Below are 21,072 nucleotides of genomic sequence, written 5' to 3'. Positions count from 1 at the left end.
TAAGGTTAATTATCGAATCTAAAATATATATAGGAGGAAGCATTGGAAAGGAAGAAAGTATAGTACTTAGGAAATTTCTAACTTGTAAATATCTAAAAAAATGTATTCTTGATAAGTTATATTTATTAGATAATTGTTCAAAAGACATAAGGGAACCATCTAAAAATAAATCCAAAAACCGTAAAATACCCTTAGTCTTCCAAGTTTGAAAAGCGCGATCCGTAAAAGAGGGAGGAAAAAATATGTTGCCTAAAATAGGAATCGCTAACCCGAATTGATTAAGATCAAAAAATTTTCTGAATTGAAACCAAATGCGCAAAGCATATTTAACTATCGGGTTAGAGACCTGCTTAAGGCGTTTCGAATCAAAAGGAAGAGAGGAACCTAAAATAGAACCAAGTGTATAACCCTGAACAGATTGTAATTCCAATGCTACCCATTTAGGAATAGATAGTATGTCCCGGTCAAGTAACCAAAATTTCATATGTCGAATATTAATAGCCCAATAATAAAATCTAAAGTTAGGTAATGCTAAACCTCCATCTCTCTTAGCTTTCTGTAAATGTATTTTACCCAGTCTCGGATTCTTATTCTGCCAAATAAATGAAGAAATTTTAGAGTCAACTTTATCAAAAAAAGATTTAGGAACGAAAATTGGTAATGCCTGAAACACATATAAAAATTTTGGCAAAAAAAACATCTTAACTGCATTAATACGACCAATCAAAGTTAAATATAAGGGAAACCATTTAGATGAAAGTTGAGTAATATGGTCTATTAATGGTAAAAAGTTAGTCTTAAATAAATCTTTATGTTTACAAGTAATTTTAATCCCAAGATATGAAAAGTAATTATTAATCAATTTAAATGGAAATTTATAATATAAGGGAAGATGTTTATTAATCGGAAAAAGTTCACTCTTACTAAGATTTAATTTATAACCTGAGAAAAGACCAAATTGTGCTAATAACTCTAAAACAGCAGGAATGGATCTCTCAGGATTAGAAATATATAAAAGTAAATCATCAGCATAGAGTGATAATTTATGGGACTTTAATCCCCGAGTTATCCCAGTAATATTTGAAGATTCTCGAATAGCAATTGCAAGAGGTTCTAATGCAATATCAAATAATAGGGGACTAAGAGGACAGCCTTGTCGAGTACCACGAAAGAGAGGAAAAAAAGGTGAGTTTAAGGAGTTAGTACGAACCGAGGCTACAGGGGAGTGATATAACAGTTTAATCCAGGATATAAATTTCAAGCTAAAATTAAACATTTCAAGCACCTTAAATAAATAAGGCCATTCTACTCTATCAAAAGCTTTCTCGGCATCTAAAGAAATAACACACTCAGGAACATTTTGTGAGGGAGTATAAACGATATTTAACAATGTACGAATATTATAAAAAGAGTAACGACCTTTAATAAAACCCGTTTGGTCTTCCGAAATAATAGAAGGAAGTACTTTTTCTAGTCTATTTGCTAATAACTTAGAAAAAACTTTAGAATCAACATTTAATAAAGATATTGGTCTATAAGATGCACATTGAGCAGGGTCTTTATCCTTCTTTAGTATTAAAGAAATTGATGCTCTATTAAAAGATTCCGGAAGTTTACCAAGTTTCAAAGAAGCCTCAAAAACCTTATAGAGCCAAGGAATCAATAAAGAAGCAAAACATTTATAAAATTCAACGGTAAACCCATCAGGGCCAGGAGCTTTCCCCAGATTCATAGAAAAAATAACATTCTTAATCTCATCCATTGTAATGGAAGTATCTAATAAAGAAGACATATCCTGTGAAATCTGAGGGAAGTCTAACTTATCTAAAAAATCATTCATATATTTAGAATCTCGAGGAGACTCTGATTGATATAAAGAAGAATAAAAATCACAAAAGGTTTGATTAATCCCCACATGATCCAATATCAATCGATCATTTTGGTTATAAATCTGATTGATTTGAGATTTAACATAATTAGATTTCAATTGATTAGCCAGCAGCTTGCCAATTTTATCACTGTGAACATAAAAATCACTTCTTGTTTTCTTTAATTGGTTTACAATCGAGGACGAGAGTAGTAAACTGTGTTCCATTTGAAGTTCAGTTCTTTGTTTGTATAGCTCCTCAGAAGGAGCCATAACATATTTCTTATCAATTTCTTTAATCTTGTCCACAATTGCCATCTCCTCCTGCTTCTGTTTCTTCCTCAAAGCAACGGAATACGAAATAATCTGACCCCGAATATAGGCTTTAAAAGTGTCCCAAAGAGTGTTAACCGAAATATCTTCTGTATGGTTAATTGTAAAAAAAAGCTCAATCTGTTCATTCATAAAATTAACAAAGTCCGAGTCCTGAAGCAACAGCGAATTAAAACGCCATTGTCTATTGTTTGGTATATTGGCCATAATTTTAATAGAAAGCTTAAGTGGAGCATGATCCGAAATGGTTATAGAATCATAATCACATTTAATCACTGAAGGAATGAGACGAGAATCAATGAAAAAATAATCAATTCTTGAATAGGAATGATGAACATGTGAAAAGAAGGAAAAATCTTTTTCCTGAGGATGCAGAAAACGCCAAATGTCCGTCGACCCAGAATCAGAAAGGAAAAAATTAATCAAATTTGCAGATTTATTAGGTAAAGTCCGTAAAGGAGCCGAACGGTCCAAAGCTGGAGATAAACAGGTATTAAGATCTCCGCCCCAAATCAATGAAAACTCGTTCAAATTCGGAAACTGATCAAACAATGATTTATAAAATTCCGGACAATCCATATTAGGAGCATAAACATTAACCAAAACTACTTTTTTATTAAATAGTAAACCACTAACCAGTAAAAATCTACCATTCGGATCAGAGATAATATCCTGTTGTATAAAAGTAACTGAGGAGTCTATAAAAATAGAGACGCCTCGAATCTTAGCATTGGAGTTCGAATGAAATTGTTGACCCTTCCAGAATTTGAAAAAACGTAGTCTGTCCCCCCTCCGTACATGGGTCTCTTGTAAAAATAAAATTTGTGCTTTAAGTCTCCGGAACACTTTAAAAACTTTTTTCCTTTTAATAGGATGATTAAGACCATTAGTATTCCAGGAGACAAAATTAATAATAGACTCCATAAATCCTAAAGTCAACCCATAACAAGGAGGATTGACAATAGGCGCGACCCACAAACCCGGAGAGGAAACAGAACATACAAAAGATACCGGGGAAAAGGACGCAACCAATACTTCAATAATGTATATAGCCCAAAGAGAAACAAACTAAAACGTGAAGCCCCTCCCACCACCCCCCACCCCAAGACCCCAAGGCGAAATCTAAAGCAGACCCGCCAGAAAGAAGCAAGCGCTAAAACTACCCCCATGACTTCCGGTATACGCTCCCTAAAAAAAAGGTATAAATATGAAAAGGGTCAGCTAATTGTAAAACAGTAAAAAAATAAGTAAAAAAAAGTTAGCTCAATTAAAATACACACAGAACAGAACAAAAGCCGGAAAGTATATATTAAAAAAAAACCACAATAAACCTCAAACTCATGAATAGACACAGCAACAAAAAAAAATAGGATTATTAACATAAAATGATTATAAAAAGCAAAACAGAATAAAATTTAAAAAAAACTACAAAATTTAAGGCCGCACAGGAAATACGTAAGATGACAAAAGGGAAGTAACCACCCAGAATCCCCTGGGAAAAGAAAGAAATGACGCAGTTAAAAAGAAAGTTTAGCAGCCATATTAAGAAATCGAAAGTAAACTTTTCTGCCCAAATAGGGCACAGAAAAGTTAAAACCAACCAATTCACAGCCTCCGATCAACGGAGAAAATTAAAAAAAGGCAATTAAGATGTTGAAGATGAAAGTTGATCCAGATAACTCTGGGCATCCGATGGAGAATCAAAAAAACGAAGGGCTCCATCTAACATGCGAATCCTTAGACGTGCAGGGTACAGCAGCGCTGGTCTTAAATCCATCTTATAGAATTCCGACATCACGGATCTGTAACGAACCCGTTGGTCCCAGATTGGTTTACTGAAATCTTCCACGAATCGGAACTTAAGATCCGAAAAATCAATGAAACCTTTAGATCGAGCGAATCGAAACAGTCTCTCCTTGTCTTGAAAGTAATGAAAACGTAAGATAACATGCCTCGGTCTATCTGACCTAGACGAGTATGATGGGATTCTGTGAACACGATCCAGTAGCGGTGGTTGGTCAGGAAATACAGTAGGGAATGCATCTTTTAAAAGTTGGGAGAAATATTTCATAGGGTTGTTAGCTTCCACGGCTTCCCTGACGCCAATCATTCGTAAATTCTGCCGTCGCATTCTAGATTCCAAGTCAGAGTTTTTAAAAGTCAAAAAGTCAAGTTTCTTCTTCATTACATTAATTGTTTCTTCGACTTTCCCCATCTCAAGCTCACTTTGTTGCGCGGATTTTTGAAGATCAGATATAGCCGACTGATGTTCCGCAATACATGTTTGCATCTTATCAATTAAATCGGCAATTTTCTGGAACTTAGTTGAGATTTCCGTATGAATCAGGTCTTTAACAAAGCCCATAATTTCTGTACGAATCATCTCCCTAACAGAGGTTGAAATTTCCCTCTGAATTAACTCCGATATCGCTTTCAAAGTCACCGGTGATTCAGTCGGAGGGAGATCCGTAGCTTTCGGTTTAACCGGAGGTTTACCATCCTTGCCGTCTTTCCCGTTCTTAGACATAGCCGATCTCAGTATCATCCAATTGTCAGAGAATTCAGTTTAATTCAAAGTATTGTAAAAATTGATGCCTTAATAGTTAATTAAAGTATAGCTGACCATAGAGAGAAAAAACTCAGAGGTAATGGAGCGAGTCAAGAACGCGACTTCACTCCATGAGCGCTACCGGAAGTCTCACCACCAGTTAGTAAGTCAATTGGTCTTTATAAATTGCCCTGTCAATAGCAACACACACAAAATGCTGGAAGAACTCAGCAGGCCAGGCAGCATCTGTGAAAAAGAGTAAACAGTCAATGTTTCGGGCCAAATCCCTTCATCAGGACTGGAAAGCCAGAGGAGAAGTCCATCTTTTTTTCCCCAGTCCTTTCTTTCCAGTCGTGATGAAGGGTGTCAGCCTGAAACTTCAACTGTTTATTCTTTTCCATCTGTGCTGCCTGACCTGCTGAGTTCATCCAGCAGTTTGTGTGTGTTGCTCTTGAAATCAGTGTCAGTGTGTGCCCTCAGTGACCACTTTATCAGGTGTAGAGTGTAATTGGCTAACTAGATATTTTATTGATCGCAAGTGTGCGGGTGTACCTAATAAAGTGGCCACTGTGTGTATCCCCAATGACGTGGCCTCCACAGTCGTCTGTGGTAATGAATTTCACTGATTCACCACCCTCTGGCTAAAGAAATTCCTGCTTATCTCTGTTCTAAAGGGACGTTGTTTTAGTCTGAGTCTGTGCCATCTGGTCCGAGACTCCTCCACTATCGGACACGTCTCTGCATCCACTCTCTCCAGGCCTTTCAATATTTGATAGGGCATGTGAGGAAACTCATAGATAGGCACATGGATGGGAGAAGAATGGAGGGCTGTGTAGGAGGAGAGGGTTTGATTGATCAGAATCTGGTCTGATATCACTGGTATATGTCATGTAATTTGTTGTTTTGTGGCAGTATACTACAATACAAGATCAGAACTATGTATTACAATAAGAGTTACAGTCGACGTTTCAGGCTGAGACCCTTCGTCAGGACTAACTGAAGGAGGAGTTAGTAAGAGATTTGAAAGTGGGAGGGGGAGATCCAAAATGATAGGAGGAGGGGGAGGGATGGAGCCAAGAGCTGGACAGGTGATTGGCAAAGGGGATATGAGAGGATCATGGGACAGGAAATCTGGGGAGAAAGACAAGCGGGGGAGGGAACCCAGAGGATGGGCAAGGGGTATAGTCAGAGGGACAGAGGGAGAAAAAGGAGAGTGAGAGAGAATGTGTGTATAAAAATAAACAGCGGATGGGGAGCGAGGGGGAGGTGAGGCATTAGTGGAAGTTAGAGAAGTCAATGTTCATGCTGTCAGGTTGGAGGCTACCCAGACGGAATATAAGGTGTTATTCCTCCAGCCTGAGTGTGGCTTCATCTTTACAGTAGAGGAGGCCGTGGATAGACATGTCAGAATGGGAATGGGATGTGGAATTAAAATGTGTGGCCACTGGGAGATCCTGTTTTCTCTGGCGGACAGAGCGTAGGCGTTCAGCAAAGCGATCTCCCAGTCTGCGTCGGGTCTCGCCAATATATAGAAGGCCACATCGGGAGCACCGGACGCAGTATATCACCCCAGCAGACTCACAGGTGAAGTGTCGCCTCACCTGGAAGGACTGTCTGGGGCCCTGAAAGGTGGTAAGGGAGGAAGTGTAAGGGCACATGTAGCACTTGTTCCGCTTACAAGGATAAGTGCCAGGAGGGAGATCAGTGTAAGAGCATGTGTAGCACTTGTTCCGGGTCTTATATTCCGTCTGGAAGCCACACTCAGGTTGGAGGAACAACACCTTATATTCTGTCCGGGTAGCCTCCAACCTGACGGCATGAACATTGACTTCTCTAACTTCTGCTAATGCCCCACTTCCCCCTCGTACCCCATCCGTTATTTATTTTTATACGCATTCTTTCTCTCACTCTCCTTTTTCTCCCTCTGTCCCTCTGACTATACCCCTTGCCCATCCTCTGGGTTTTCCCCTCCCTCCCTATTTTCCTTCTCCCTGGGCCTCCTGTCCCATGATCCTCTCATATCTCCTTTGCCAATCACCTGTCCAGCTCTTGGCTCCATCCCTCCCCCTCCTGTCTTCTCCTATCATTTTGGATCCCCCCTCCCCCTCCCACTTTCAAACCTCTTACTAACTCTTCCTTCAGTTAGTCCTGACGAAGGGTCTCAGCCTGAAACGTCAACTGTACCTCTTCCTAGAGATGCTGCCTGGCCTGCTGCATTCACCAGCAATTTTGATGTGTGTTGCTTGAATTTCCAGCATCTGCAGAATTCCTGTTGCATTAGAATAAGAAATATTTATAAATAAAAAAAATACGTTGTGCAAAGAGAGAGCTAAACATTTTTTGCAGTGGTGTAACTGGGTTCTTTGTCCATTCAGAGATCTGATGGCAGAGAGGAAGAAGCTGTTCCTGAAGCATTGAGTGTGTTTTCAGGCTCCTGTACCACCTTCCTGACAGTAGCAAGGAGAAAAAGGCATGTCCTGGGTGATGGGGTCTTTAATGATGGATGCTGCCGTTCTTTCGGCTTTACTTTTGAAGATGTCCTGGATGCTGGGGAGGCTTGTTCCCATGATGGAGCTGGTTGAGTTTACAGTATTCTGCCCCTTTTTCTGATTCTGTGCAGTGACCCTCCAGACCAGACAGTGATACAACCAGTTAGAATGCTCTCCACTGCACATCTGTAGAGATTTGTAAGTGTATTTGGAGTCAGACCAAGTCCTTCAAACTCCTGATGAAATGTACCCACTGTTGGGCCTTCTTTATAATTGGCTCAGTATGTTGGTCTAAGGATTGATCTTCAGACATGTTGACAGCCAGTAACTTGAAACTGCTCACCCTTTCCACTGCTGATCCCTCGGTGAGGACTGGTGTGTATTCCCTTGACTTCCCCTCTCTGAAATCCACAATCATTTTCTTGTCCTTACTGACGTTGAGTGCAAGGTTGTTGTTACGACACCACTCAACCAGCTGATCTACTCACTCCTGTACGCCTCCTCGTCACCATCTCAAATTGTCAACAATAGTTGTGTTATTGGCAAATTTATAGATGGTGATTGAGCTGTGCCTGGCCACACAGTTGTTGGTGTAGAGAGAGAATAGAGCAGTGGGCTGAGTTTGCATCCTGGAGGTGTGCTGGTGTTGATTGTCAGTGAGCAGGTGATGTTATTTTTGATCTGCACTGACTGAGGTCTCCTGATGAAGGAGTCAAGGATCCAGTTACAGAGGGAGGTTTTGGAGATTGTTGATTGGTACTGAGGCTATGATGGTGCTGATCACTGAGCTGTAATCAATAAACAGCAGCCTGACAGACGTATCACTGTTGTCCAGGTGATCCAAGGCCGAGTGTGGAACCAGTGAGATTGTATCCACTGTAGACCTGTTGTTGTGAGTGGCAAATTGCAGTGGGTCCAGGTCCTTGCTTAGGCTGGAGATGATTCTGGCCATGACTAACCTCTCAAGGTACTTCATCACAGTAGATGTGAGTGCAACTGGACCGTTATCCTTCAAATTTCAAAGAAAAGTTTTCATCAAAGTACATAGAGTGCCTTGTAAAAATATTCAGCCCCCAACCCTTCAATCACATACGTGAACATTACAACCAGGGATTTTGATCAATTTAACTGAGAATTTTTATTTGTGAATCACATGCTGCTTTTTTCACAGTAGAGCCCAAACAACAGGGAAAGTTGTGAAGCATGCAAAACTATAAATTCTCAAACTGAAATGTCACCAGTTCAAAAGCATTCATCCCCCTTTGCTCAGTGCTCAGTTGAACCACCTCTCACAGCTGTTACAGCCAGTAGTCTTTTTAGATAAATCTCTATTAACTGTGCACAACGTGACGGAGCAAGGTTTGCCCATTCCTCCTTGCAAATTTTCTCAAGCTGTGCCAGGTTAGTTGGGAGTGCTGGTGGACAGCAATCAGAGTGTTTGATCGGGTTAAGGTCAGGACTCTGACTGGGCCACTCAAGGACATCAATTTTCTTCATTTGAAACCACTCCATGGTTTCTCTAGCAGTGTGATTTGGGTTGTTGTCCTGCTGAAAGATGAACTTCCTCCCTGGTTTAACATTTCTCGCAGAGGCTTACAAGTTTTTATCCAGGATCTCTCTGTATTTAACTTTATTCATCTTCCCATCAATCCTGAGCAGATTTCCGGTCTTTGCTGCTGAAAATCATCTTCATAGCATGATGGGGATACCATACTTTCCAGTACAGATTTGGTTACCTGATGCACATATATTACATTTACACCTCACGTACTACTTAGTGTTGAGGCCAAAAAGTTTCACTTTAGTCTCATCAGATCACAAACCTTCTTCTACACCTTTACAATTTCTTCTGTGTGACTCTTTGCAGTCTTTACAGGCAAGCGTAAGCTTTTTTAGCCACGGCTGCTGCTTTGCCATTCTTCCATAAATACTTGTTTTGTGCAAGGCTTTAAAGATTGTGGAGCCATGAAATTCATCTCCAGTTGCAGCCACTGACTCCTGCAGCTCACTCAGAGTGACTGTTGTTGTCACAGTAGCCTCTCTTACAAGTGCCAATCTTCTCCAGTGATTAAGTTTAGAGGGATCACCTGACCTAGGCAGTGTGGCTGTGGTTTTGTATTTATTCCACTGTTTCACGATGGACTACACTGAGTTCTGAGGTGTGTTCAGTGTCAATTTTGGTTTTTAATTTTCAGCAAATTGTTGACCGGATTTGGAATTTTCTTTTGATTTGACAATATGCACACTGTTTTATAGATTGGCTCAAAATATCCTACTTTGATACATTTTAAATTTAGAAATTGAGTCAGTACTATGTGAAAATAGTTGTGGAGACATGAATATTTTTTCAAAACACTGTGTGTGATACCGAGGAGAGGGAGATAGGGGGAAACCTGGGGTGGAGGGTAGTAGGGAGAGACGGTGGAGGGGGAGTTAGCAAGTGACAAGGGAGACGGAGGTAGGGATGGTCCGAAGGGAGACCGAGGTAGGGAGAGACCAAGGGGAGAGGGAAGTAATGAGACACAGAGGGAACAGGAAAGTAGGGAGAGACTGAGGGGAAAGGAAGGTAGGGAGAGACCAAGGGGAGAGGGAGGTAGGGAGAGACGAGCGGAGAAGGAGGTAGACAGAGACCAAGGGGAGATGGAGTTTGGCAGAGCGAGGGGCAAATGAGTTGGGAAGAGCCTGAGGGGAGAGTGAGTCAGGGAGAGAGACCAAGGGGAGAGTGAGGTAAGGAGGGATTGAGTTATGGTGAAACCAAGGAATGAGCGAGATGGGAAGAGACCAAAGGAAGAGGGAGCAGGAAAAACCGAGGGACGAGGGAGGCAGTGAGAGTCCCAGGGGCGAGGGCGAGGCGGTGCTGGTCCGAGGGGAGAGGGTGAGGCGGGGTGGGTCCGAGGGGCGAGGGCGAGGTGGGGGATGGATCAAAGGCAGAGGGAGAGGTGGGGAAGGACCAAGCGAGGGGGGAGATGCGGGGGAGGACTGAGGAGAGGAGAAGGACCGAGGGGAGAGGGAGGTAAAGGAGAGTTGGAGGGGAGAGGGACTCAGGAAGGACGAGGGGAGGGGAAGGGAGATGGACACCGGGCTGAGAGAGCATGAGGGAGAGACCGAGAGGAGAGATTGCGAGGGAGAAAGAGACCGAGTGGTTGGACGTAAGGAGAGAATGAGGTAAGAGGGAGGGAGACCCCAGGTGGAGAGGGAGGTAGGGAGAGACCCGGGGAGGGGGGGGAGAGGGGGAGATCAAGGGGAGAGGGAGGGGGGAGATAGTAGGTAGAGACTTTGGGAAGAAGTTGAGGGAGAGAACAAGGTGTGAGGTGGGTAGGGAGAGACCGAGGGGAGAGTATGTGAGTGCAAGACCAAGGGGAGAGAGACTAAGGGAGAGTTCAAGGGGAGTACAAGGTAAGGAGGGAATGAGGACAGTGGAGGTAGGGACTGTCCGAAGGGTGAGACCTTGGGGAGAGGAAGGGAGGCACCGAGGGGAGAGAGCGTGAGGAAACACCAAGGGAATAGTGAGTTAGTGTGAGATCGAGGGGTGAAGGAAGTAGGGAGACGCAAAGCTGAGGGAGGTAGGGAGAGACTGAGAGGAGTGTGAATAAGGGAAAGACTGTGGGGAGTTGGAGGTAGGGAGAGGGATGTACGCAGAGATCGAGTAGAGGGGAAGGTTGGAGGAGACTGAGGAAGGAGGGAGGTAGGGAGAGACTGAGGGAGGGAGAGAGGTTGGTGGAGAGTCTGAGACAAGAGGGAGTTACTGTGTGACTTAGAGTTGACTATGGTTGGGAGACACCGAGGGGAGAGGGAGATGGAGGGACACTGTGGGTGGAGGGCAGAGGGTAGTAGGGAGTGCGAGTGGAAAGGGAGGTAGAGCTTTGACAGAGAAGGTAGAGTAAGACCAAGAAGGAGAGTGATTGTGAGAGACAAGGGGAGAGGAAGGTTGGGAGAGACCAGAGGGGATGGTGGTAGGGAGAAGTCAAAGGGAGACAGACTGAGCATGTAGTGAGGAGGGGAGATGGAGGTACGGAGAGTCCGAGGGGAGATGGAGGTATGGAGAATCCGAGGGGAGATGGAGGTAGGGAGAGTCCGAGGGGAGATGGAGGTAGGGAGAGTCCGAGGGGAGAAGGAGGTACGGAGAGTCCGAGGGGAGATGGAGGTTGGGAAAGTCCGAGGGGAGATGGAGGTACAGAGATTCCGAGGGGAGATGGAGGTACAGAGAGTCTGAGGGGAGATGGAGGTACGGAGAGTCTGAGGGGAGATGGAGGTACGGAGAATCCGAGGGGAGATGGAGGTAGGGAGAGTCCGAGGGGAGATGGAGGTAGGGAGAGTCCGAGGGGATATGGAGGTAGGGAGAGTCCGAGGGGAGATGGAGGTAGGGAGAGTCCAAGGGGAGATGGAGGTAGGGAGAGTCCGAGCGGAGATGGAGGTACGGAGAGTCCGAGGCGAGATGGAGGTAGGGAGAGTCCGAGGGGAGATGGAGGTACGGAGAGTCCGAGGGGAGATGGAGGTACGAAGAGTCCGAGGGGAGATGGAGGTACGGAGAGTCCGAGGGGAGAGGGAGGTACGGAGAGTCCGAGGGGAGAGGGAGATACGGAGAGTCCGAGGGGAGATGGAGGTACGGAGAGTCCGAGGGGAGAGGGAGGTACGGAGAGTCTGAGTGGAGATGGAGGTACGGAGAGTCTGAGGGGAGATGGAGGTAGGGAGAGTCTGAGGGGAGATGGAGGTACAGAGAGTCCGAGGGGAGATGGAGGTAGGGAGAGTCTGAGGAGAGATGGAGGTAGGGAGAGTCTGAGGGGAGATGGAGGTAGGGAGAGTCTGAGGGGAGATGGAGGTAGGGAGAGTCCGAGGGGAGATGGAGGTACGGAGAGTCCGAGGGGAGATTGAGGTAGGGAGAGTCCGAGGGGAGATGGAGGTAGGGAGAGTCTGAGGGGATATGGAGGTACAGAGAGTCCGAGGGGAGAGGGAGGTAGGGAGAGTGTGAGGAGAGATGGAGGTACGGAGAGTCTGAGGGGAGATGGAGGTACGGAGAGTCCGAGGGGAGAGGGAGGTAGGGAGAGTCTGAGGAGAGATGGAGGTAGAGAGAGTCTGAGGGGAGATGGAGGTAGGGAGAGTCTGAGGGGAGATGGAGGTAGGGAGAGTCCGAGGGGAGATGGAGGTAGGGAGAGTCCGAGGGGAGATGGAGGTACGGAGAGTCCGAGGGGAGATGGAGGTACGGAGAGTCCGAGGGGAGATTGAGGTAGGGAGAGTCCGAGGGGAGATTGAGGTAGGGAGAGTCTGAGGGGAGATGGAGGTAGGGAGAGTCTGAGGGGAGATGGAGGTAGGGAGAGTCTGAGGGGAGATGGAGGTAGGGAGAGTCTGAGGGGAGATGGAGGTAGGGAGAGTCTGAGGGGAGATGGAGGTAGGGAGAGTCTGAGGGGAGATGGAGGTACGGAGAGTCCGAGGGGAGAGGGAGGTAGGGAGAGTGTGAGGAGAGATGGAGGTACGGAGAGTCTGAGGGGAGATGGAGGTACGGAGAGTCCGAGGGGAGATGGAGGTAAGGAGAGTCTGAGGGGAGATGGAGGTATGGAGAGGCCGAGGGGAGAGGGAGGAAGGGAGAGTCTGAGGGGAGATGGAGGTAGGGAGAGTCTGAGGGGAGATGGAGGTAGGGAGAGTCTGAGGGGAGATGGAGGTAGGGAGAGTCTGAGGAGAGATGGAGGTACGGAGAGGATGTGGCCTGAATAAAGTAGGGAGAAACTGTGGGGAGAACATGAGGAGAATCCAGAGGTCGAGGGTGTTGGGGTGAGACCGATGGGAAGAGGGAGTTAGGGTGAGCTTGAGGGTAGAGGGAGGAGGACACCAAGGGGAGAGGGAGGTAGGGAAGGAGAAGTGGTTAGTGAGAGACTCAGGGAAGAGGGACGTACACAGAGACTAAGGGGATGGAGAGGTTGGGAAAATCCAAGGCTAGAAGTAGGTAGTGAGGGACTGAGGGGATAGGGAAGGAGGCAGAGACTGAGGGGAGAGGAAGGTTGGAGGAAACCGAGGGGGTGAAGAAATAAGGAGGGGTGAGGGTGAGGTTGTGGTGTCCGAGGGGAGGTGGAGATATAGAGGGAGACCAAGAGGGGAGGGAGGCACAGAGCGGTCTTGGGTAGATGGAGTTAAGGAGGTTAGAGAGGGGTTGGGAGAGACTGAGGGATGAGGATGAGGTCAAGGTGTGAGGGAGGTAGAGAGAGACTGAGGGGAGAGGGATTTCGAGGAAGTCAGAGGGGGGATGAAAGTAGAGAAAGATGGAGAATTGAATTGACTTTATTTCTTACATCCTTCACATACAGAAGTAAAAATCTTTACGTTACGTCTCTGTCTGAAGAGGCAATGTGCAATTTATAGTAATTTGTAATAAGTAGTATGTACAACAGGACAGTGAATATAACATAGAAATACAGTTGTATCAGTGTGAATTAATCAGTCTGATGGCCTGGTGGAATAAGCTGTCCTGGAGCCTGTTGGTTCTGGCTTTTATGCTGCGGTACTGTTTCCCAGATGGTAGTAGCTGGAATAGTTTGTGGTTGGGGTGACTCGGATCCCCAATGATCCTTCAGGCCCTTTTTACACACCTGTCTTTGTAAATGTCCTGAATAGTGGGAAGTTCACATCTGCTGGACTGTCCGCACCACTCTCTGCAGAGTCCTGCGATTGAGGGAAGTACAGTTCCCATACCAGGCAGTGATGCATCCAGTCAGGATGCTCTCAATTGTGCCCCTGCAGAAAGTCTTTATGATTTGTGGGTCCAGACCAACCTTCTTCAATCATCTGAGGTGAAAGAGGTGCTGACCTTCTGCCGATGTCAGTTACAAACACAGATTCTGCAGATGCTGAAAATCTACAGAAAATGCTGACGAAACTCAGCAGGTCAGACAGCATCCATGGTGAGGAATGAACAGTGCACATTTTGTGCTGAGACCCTTCATCAGGACAGGAAAGGACGGGGGAAGAAATGGAAATAAGAAGGTGTGGGGGAAGAGAAGCAGTACAGGCTGGGGGGTGATAGGTGGAGCCAGGCGAGGGGGAAGGTGAGTGAGTGGGAGGGTGAAGTGAGAGGCTGGGGGGTGATAGGTGGAGCCAGGCGAGGGGGAAGGTGAGTGAGTGGGACGGTGAAGTGAGAGGCTGGGAGGTGATAGGTGGAGCCAGGCGAGGGGGAAGGTGAGTGAGTGGGAGGGTGAAGTGAGAGGCTGGGGGGTGATAGGTGGAGCCAGGCGAGGGGGAAGGTGAGTGAGTGGGAGGGTGAAGTGAGAGGCTGGGGGGTGATGGGTGGAGCCAGGCGAGGGGGAAGGTGAGTGAGTGGGAGGGTGAAGTGAGAGGCTGGGAGGTGATAGGTGGAGCCAGGCGAGGGGGAAGGTGAGTGAGTGGGAGGGTGAAGTGAGAGGCTGGGGGGTGATGGGTGGAGCCAGGCGAGGGGGAAGGTGAGTGAGTGGGAGGGTGAAGTGAGAGGCTGGGAGGTGATAGGTGGAGCCAGGCGAGGGGGAAAGTGAGTGAGTGGGAGGGTGAAGTGAGAGGCTGGGGGGTGATAGGTGGAGCCAGGCGAGGGGGAAGGTGAGTGAGTGGGAGGGTGAAGTGAGAGGCTGGGAGGTGATAGGTGGAGCCAGGTGAGGGGGAAGGTGAGTGAGTGGGAGGGTGAAGTGAGAGGCTGGGGGGTGATAGGTGGAGCCAGGCGAGGGGGAAGGTGAGTGAGTGGGAGGGTGAAGTGAGAGGCTGGGAGGTGATAGGTGGAGCCAGGCGAGGGGGAAGGTGAGTGAGTGGGAGGGTGAAGTGAGAGGCTGGGAGGTGATGGGTGGAAAAGGTAAAGGGCTGAAGAGACCCGAAACGTTGACTCTTTATTTCTCTCCATAGATGCTGCCTGACCTGCTGAGCTCCCCAGTATTTTGTGTGTCCTATACACAGCCCAGTGCAGAATGTTTTGTCAGGGGTTTACCCCACTCCCTAATTAATGCTGTGGTTTTATTCTACTCCTATCTACAAAACACTCAATTCCCTGGAGGACCCACCATCCCAGGAAATCCCCCCTGTACCCATAGTGATCCCATGCTCCATCTCTACCTCTGATCCTCCGATGAGGACTGGCTCATGGATCTCTGGTTTCTTCCTCCTGAAGTCAATGATCAGCTCCTCGCCAAAAGACCATTGAGCTCATATGGAAGTGAAGCATCACTGCCATTCTTGATGTGTGGTTTCGCCTTGTGGGAAGTGAAGGCCTGCAAACCCTGGCAGAGCTGATTGGATTCAGATTTCTGGATCACTGGGACCTTTTTTGGGGCAGGAGTGACCTGTACAAAAAGGACGGGTTGCACTTGAATCCCACGGGACCAATATCCTGGCAGGGAGATTTGCTAAAGGTACTGGGGAGAGTTTAAACTAGGATTGCTGGGTGGGAACCAAACTGAAGAGACAGAGGAAGAGGTGGTTGGCTCACAAATAGAGAAAGTTTGGAGACAGTGCGATAGGGAGGATAGGCAGGTGATTGAGGTAGGGATATGCTCAGTCCGATGGTTTGAGATGTGTCTAACGCAAGGAGTATTATGAACAAAGCGGATGAGCTTAGAGCATGGATCAGTACTTGGAGCTACGATGTTGTGGCCATTACAGAGACTTGCATGGCTCAAGGGCAGGAATGGTTACTTAGAGTGCCAGGCTTTAGATGTTTCAGAAAGTACAGGAAGGGAGGCAAAAGAGGTGGGGGCATGGCACTGTTGATCAGAGATAATCGTGTTACGGCTGCAGAAAAGGAGGAAGACATGGAAGGATTGTCTATGGAGTCTCTGTGGGTGGAAGATAGGAACAGGAAGGGGTCAATAAATCTACTGGATGATTTTTAAAGACCATCTAATAGTAACAGGGACATCGAGGAGCAGATAGGGAGACACATTCTGGAAAGGTGTAACAATAACAGGGTTGTCGTGATGGGAGATTTTAATTTCCCAAATATCGATTGGCATGGCCCTAGAGTGAGGGGTTAAGATGGGGTGGAGTTGTTGGGTATGTTAAAGAGGGTTCCTTGACACCATATGTAGATAAGCCTACAAGAGGAGAGACCGTACTTGATCTGGTATTGGGAAATAAACCTGGTCAGGTGTCAGGTCTCTCAGTGGGAGAGCATTTTGGAGATGGTGATCACAATTCTGTCTCCTTTACCATAGCATTGGAGAGGGATAGGACCAGACAAGTCAGGAAAGTGGTTAATTGGAGTAAGGGGAAATATGAGTCTATCAGGCAGGAACTTGGAAACTTAAATTGGGAATAGATGTTGTCAGGAAAATGTACGGAAGAAATTTGGCAAATGCTCAGGGAATATTTGTGTGGAATTCGCAAAGGTACGTTCCAATGAGACAGGGAAAGGATGGTAGGGTACAGGAACTGTGATGTATAAAGGCTGTTGTGTATCTAGTCAAGAAGAAAAGAAGTGCTTATGAAAGGTTCAGAAAACTAGGTAATGATAGAGATCTAGAAGATTATAAGGCTAGCAGGAAGGAGCATAAGAAAGAAATTAAGAGAGACAGAAGAGGCCATGAGTAGGCCTTGGCAGACAAGATTAAGAAAAACCTCAAGGCATTCCGTAAGTATGTGAAGAGCAAGAGGATAAGACGTGAGAGAATAGGACCGATCAAGTGTGACAGTGGAAAAGAGTGTATGGAACTGGAGGAGATAGCGGAGGTACTTAATGAATACTTTGCTTCAGTATTCACTACGGAAAAGGATCTTGGCGATTGTAGGGATGACTTACAGTGGACTGAAAAGCTTGAGCATGTAGATATTAAGAAAGGGGATGTGCTGGAGCTTTTGAAAAGCATCAAGTTGGATAAGTCACTGGGACTGGACGAGATGTGCGCCAGGCTACTGTGGGAGGCGAGGGAGGAGATTGTTGAGTCTCTGGTGATGATCTTTGCATCATCAATGAGAACAAGAGAGGTTCCAGAGGATTAAAAGATTGCAGATGTTGTTCCATTATTCAAGAAAGGGGAGTAGAGATAGCCCAGGAAAGGGAGTAGAGATAGCCCAGAAAACCAGTGTGTCTTAATTCAGTGGTTGGTAAGTTGATGGAGAAGATCCTGAGAGGCAAGATTTATGAACATTTGGAGAGGCATAATGTGATTAGGAATAGTCAGCACGGCTTTGTCAAAGGCAGGTCGTGCATTATGAGCCTGATTTTAATTTTTTGAGGATGTGACTAAACACATTGATGAAGGAACTGCAGTAGATATAGTGTATACGGCAAGGCATTTGACAAGGTACCCCATGTAAGGTTTATTGAGAAAGTAAGGAGGCATGTGAACCAAGGGGACATTGCTTTGTGGATCCAGAACTGGCTTGCCTACAGAAGGCAAAGAGTAGTTGTAGATGGGTCATATTGTGCATGGAGTTCAGTGACGTGTTGTGTGCCTTAGGGCAGGGGTCCCCAACCTGTTTTGCTCTGCGGACCGGTTTAATATTGACAATATTCTTGCGGACCCGCCGACCGGAGGGTTTCCGATGGAGAAGAGTAGCAGTCAAGTACGTTGTGTTTACCCGAAAAAGACTACAATGACCATGAAGCCTTGCGCGGGCACCAGTACACATGCGTGTCATGACCTGCCGATTTTCTTTCCCCTGCAAATCCTTTTTGGCGATTCTGTTCATTGGGGGGGGTGTTAATCATGACCGGAATATAGGTGATAAGTGGATAATACACTCAATTTCGTTTCTAAAAGAGTTTATCTAATGAATTTAATATTAAACACACAGCGCATATTTTCCTTGCATGAATATAGTGATAAGTCAATTATCAGGGGAGCTTGAAGTAAGTGTTGAACGAACTTCCAGTAGAAGTGGCAGAAACAGGTTCGATGTTATCATTTGAAGAAAAATTGTACAGGTATATGGACAGGAAAGGAATGAAGGGTTATGGGCTGAGTGCAGGTCGGCGGCACTAGGTGAGAGTAGCGTTCGGCACGGACTAGAAGGGCAGAGATGGCCTGTTTCCGTGCTGTAATTGTTATATGGTTATATAAGCAAGTCAATAGCATCATAACATTTTAAGTAACGTTTGGATATTAAACACACAGCGCATATTTTCCCCATATGAACATATAAAATCAGTGCAACACACCAGTATCGCTGAATCAGTTGGAGCCCTGGGCTTCTTTTCCTATAACAACACGGTCCTATGGAGGGGTGATGGGAGACAGCGATACTCGAAGGGGGTTCCTTATGTCCAGTCTGTTCCACAATTTAGTTTTCCTTGCATTCATTTCAGAAAGCTGCGCTTCGCAGAAAAATGATGGGAATGGAAGCAACGTTTTCAGTGCTTTCGTGGCTATCTCAGGATATTGAGCCTTGACTTTGATCCAGAATGCCGACAGAGATGTTATGTCAAACATACTTTTCAGCCTGCCGTCATTTGCAAGCTCGAGGAGTTGATCTCTTTCCCGCGCTGACATGGATGACGCGCGGGTAATGACCTGCATGCGTAATGACTCAACAGTGGCCATGACCGGGAATGAGGAAAGGTCCAGCTGAGTCCTATCGCCAAATCATATCATTTCCTCGCGGCCCGGCGGTTGGAGACCGCTGCCTTAGGGATCTGTTTTGGGACCCCTGCTCTTCGTGATTTTTATAAATGACCTGGATGAGGAAGTGGAGGGATGGGTTAGTAAATATGCTCATGACACATAGGTTGAGGGTGTTGTCGATAGTGTAGAGGGCTCTGAGGTTACAGCGGGGCATCGATAGGCTGCTAAACTGGGGTGAGAAGTGGCAGATGGAGTTCAACCCACATAATTGTGAGGTGGTTCATTTTGGTAGGTTGAATATGATGGCAGAATATAGTATTAATGGTAAGACTCTTGGCCGTGTGGAGGATCAGAGAGATCTTGGGGTCCGAGTCCATAGGACCCTCAAAGCTGCTGTGCAGGTTGACTCTGTGGTTAAGAAGGCATATAGAGCATTGGCCTTCATCAACCCTACTATTGAGTTTAAGAGCCGAGAGGTAATGTTGTACCTATATAGGACCCTGGTCAGACCCCACTCGGAGTACTGTGCTCAGTTCTGGTCACCTCACTACAGGAAGGATGTGGAAACCATAGAAAGGGTGCAGAGGAGATTTACAAGGATATTGCCTGGATTGGGGAGCGTGCCTTATGAGAATAGGTTAAGTGAACTTGGCCTTTTCTCCTTGGAGCAGCGGAGGATGAGAGGTGACCTGATAGAGGTGTGTAGATACTGAGAGGCATTGATCATGTGGATAGTCAGGGGCCTTTTCCCAGGGCTGGAATGGCTAGCACGAGAGGGCACAGTTTTAAGGTGCTTGGAAGTTGGTACAGAGGAGATTTCAGGAGTAAGTTTTTTACGCAGAGAGTGGTGAGTGCACGGAATGGGCTGCCAGCGACGGTGGTGGAAGTGGATATGATAGGGTCTTTTAAGAGACTCCTGGACAGGTACACGGAGCTCAAAAAAATAGAGGGCTACAGAGGTGATCTCTCAGGTAAGGGCATGTTCGGCCCGGCTTTATTGGCTGAACGACCTGTATTGTGCTGTACGTTTTCTATATTTCTGGAGCTGAGTAGGTTAAAATATTGACACAACAGTGTGGGCTGAAGGACCTGTACTGTGTTGTAGAGTTCGATGTTCCATGTGTCATGGTGTGCCAGTGAACGAGTGGGAAGGCTTTGGCTAAACAGCCAGAGGGACAGATAAGAAGAGGGAAACTCCTTTGTTTTAGTGCAGAGTATTTAGGAAGGAATTCTCCTCCTGTCAGATGTGGGAATTCAGGTTACCTGACTGTTTCCCTGATGACTACATCTGTGGGAAATGCACCCAACTTCAGCGCCTGACTGATCGGGTCATGGAGATGGAGCTGGGTGTAATTAGGATCATCCGGGAATCTTAAGATTTTATAGATGAGGATTTTGAAGAGATGGTCACACCCGGACAGCAGATGGGTGACCATCAGGAGAGATGAGGAGGTTAGGAAGTAAGTGCAGGGTTCCCCTGTGGCCATTCCCGCTTCCAGCAATCCCCTCACCTCATCACAAGACACTTTACAATGCCCAATTAAACTGCCAACTGGTACTCCTTTGGACTGTGGGAGGAAACCGGAGCACCCGGAGGAAACGCACGTGGTCACGGGGAGAACGTACAAACTCCTTACAGGCAGTGGTGGGAATTGAACCCGGGTCACTGGTAATGTAAAGAGTTGTGTGAACCACTGTGCTACCTTGCTGTCCCCTGGGTATTAGCCCCTTCCTGGGAAAAAGTCTCTGGTTGTTCACCCGATCTATGCTTCTTACCATCTTGTACCCCTCTATCAAGTCACCTCTCATCCTCCTTCACTCCAAAGAGAAAAGCCCAAGCTCATTCAGTCGAGTTTGATAAGAGATCAATCCAGGCAGCATCCTGATAAATCTCCTCTGTACCCTCTCTGAAACATCCACATCCTTCCTTCACTGATGGTTGCTGAGGGTGGAAGTGCAGATGGGGGTTGTGGTTGGCAAGAAAGAGGATGGGGAACGTGAGCTGTACATTAACACTGAACATCGTTCTGTCCCTCAGTCACAGACTCCACACTCGGTGATCCGTGTGTAACCCACACCGTCCTGGATCAGTACAGCACAGCACAGGCCCTTCGGCCCACAGTGCTGTGTCAGCTGCCAGGAGAGTGTCTACCCATCCCCTGGAGTGAGGGAGGCTGAGACTGACAGGAAATGGAGGGAGCAGTGGTGAGAGAGAGGGGAGAGGGGGAGTGACTTACCAATAGGAGAAGGAGATGGAGGGAGACAATGGCGAGAGGAAGATAGGGAGAGGCCGAGGGGTGAGGGAGACAGAGGAGCTGACAGGGAGGGGCC

The 21,072-nt window shown here is 46.5% G+C and overlaps 1 protein-coding gene across 1 annotated transcript in view; it reads left to right on the top strand.

Annotated features, from left to right (window-relative positions):
* LOC134339945 (mucin-5AC-like) overlaps window positions 1-21,072 on the top strand; it is a 94,602-nt gene that overhangs the window by 11,208 nt on the left and 62,322 nt on the right. The gene's annotated exons all lie outside the window — the stretch shown is intronic.

The sequence above is a fragment of the Mobula hypostoma genome, chromosome 31, assembly GCF_963921235.1.
Source record: "Mobula hypostoma chromosome 31, sMobHyp1.1, whole genome shotgun sequence".
Taxonomy (NCBI): domain Eukaryota; kingdom Metazoa; phylum Chordata; class Chondrichthyes; order Myliobatiformes; family Myliobatidae; genus Mobula; species Mobula hypostoma.
Note: the sequence above shows the minus strand (reverse complement) of the source record. Positions and strands in the feature narration are given on the sequence as shown.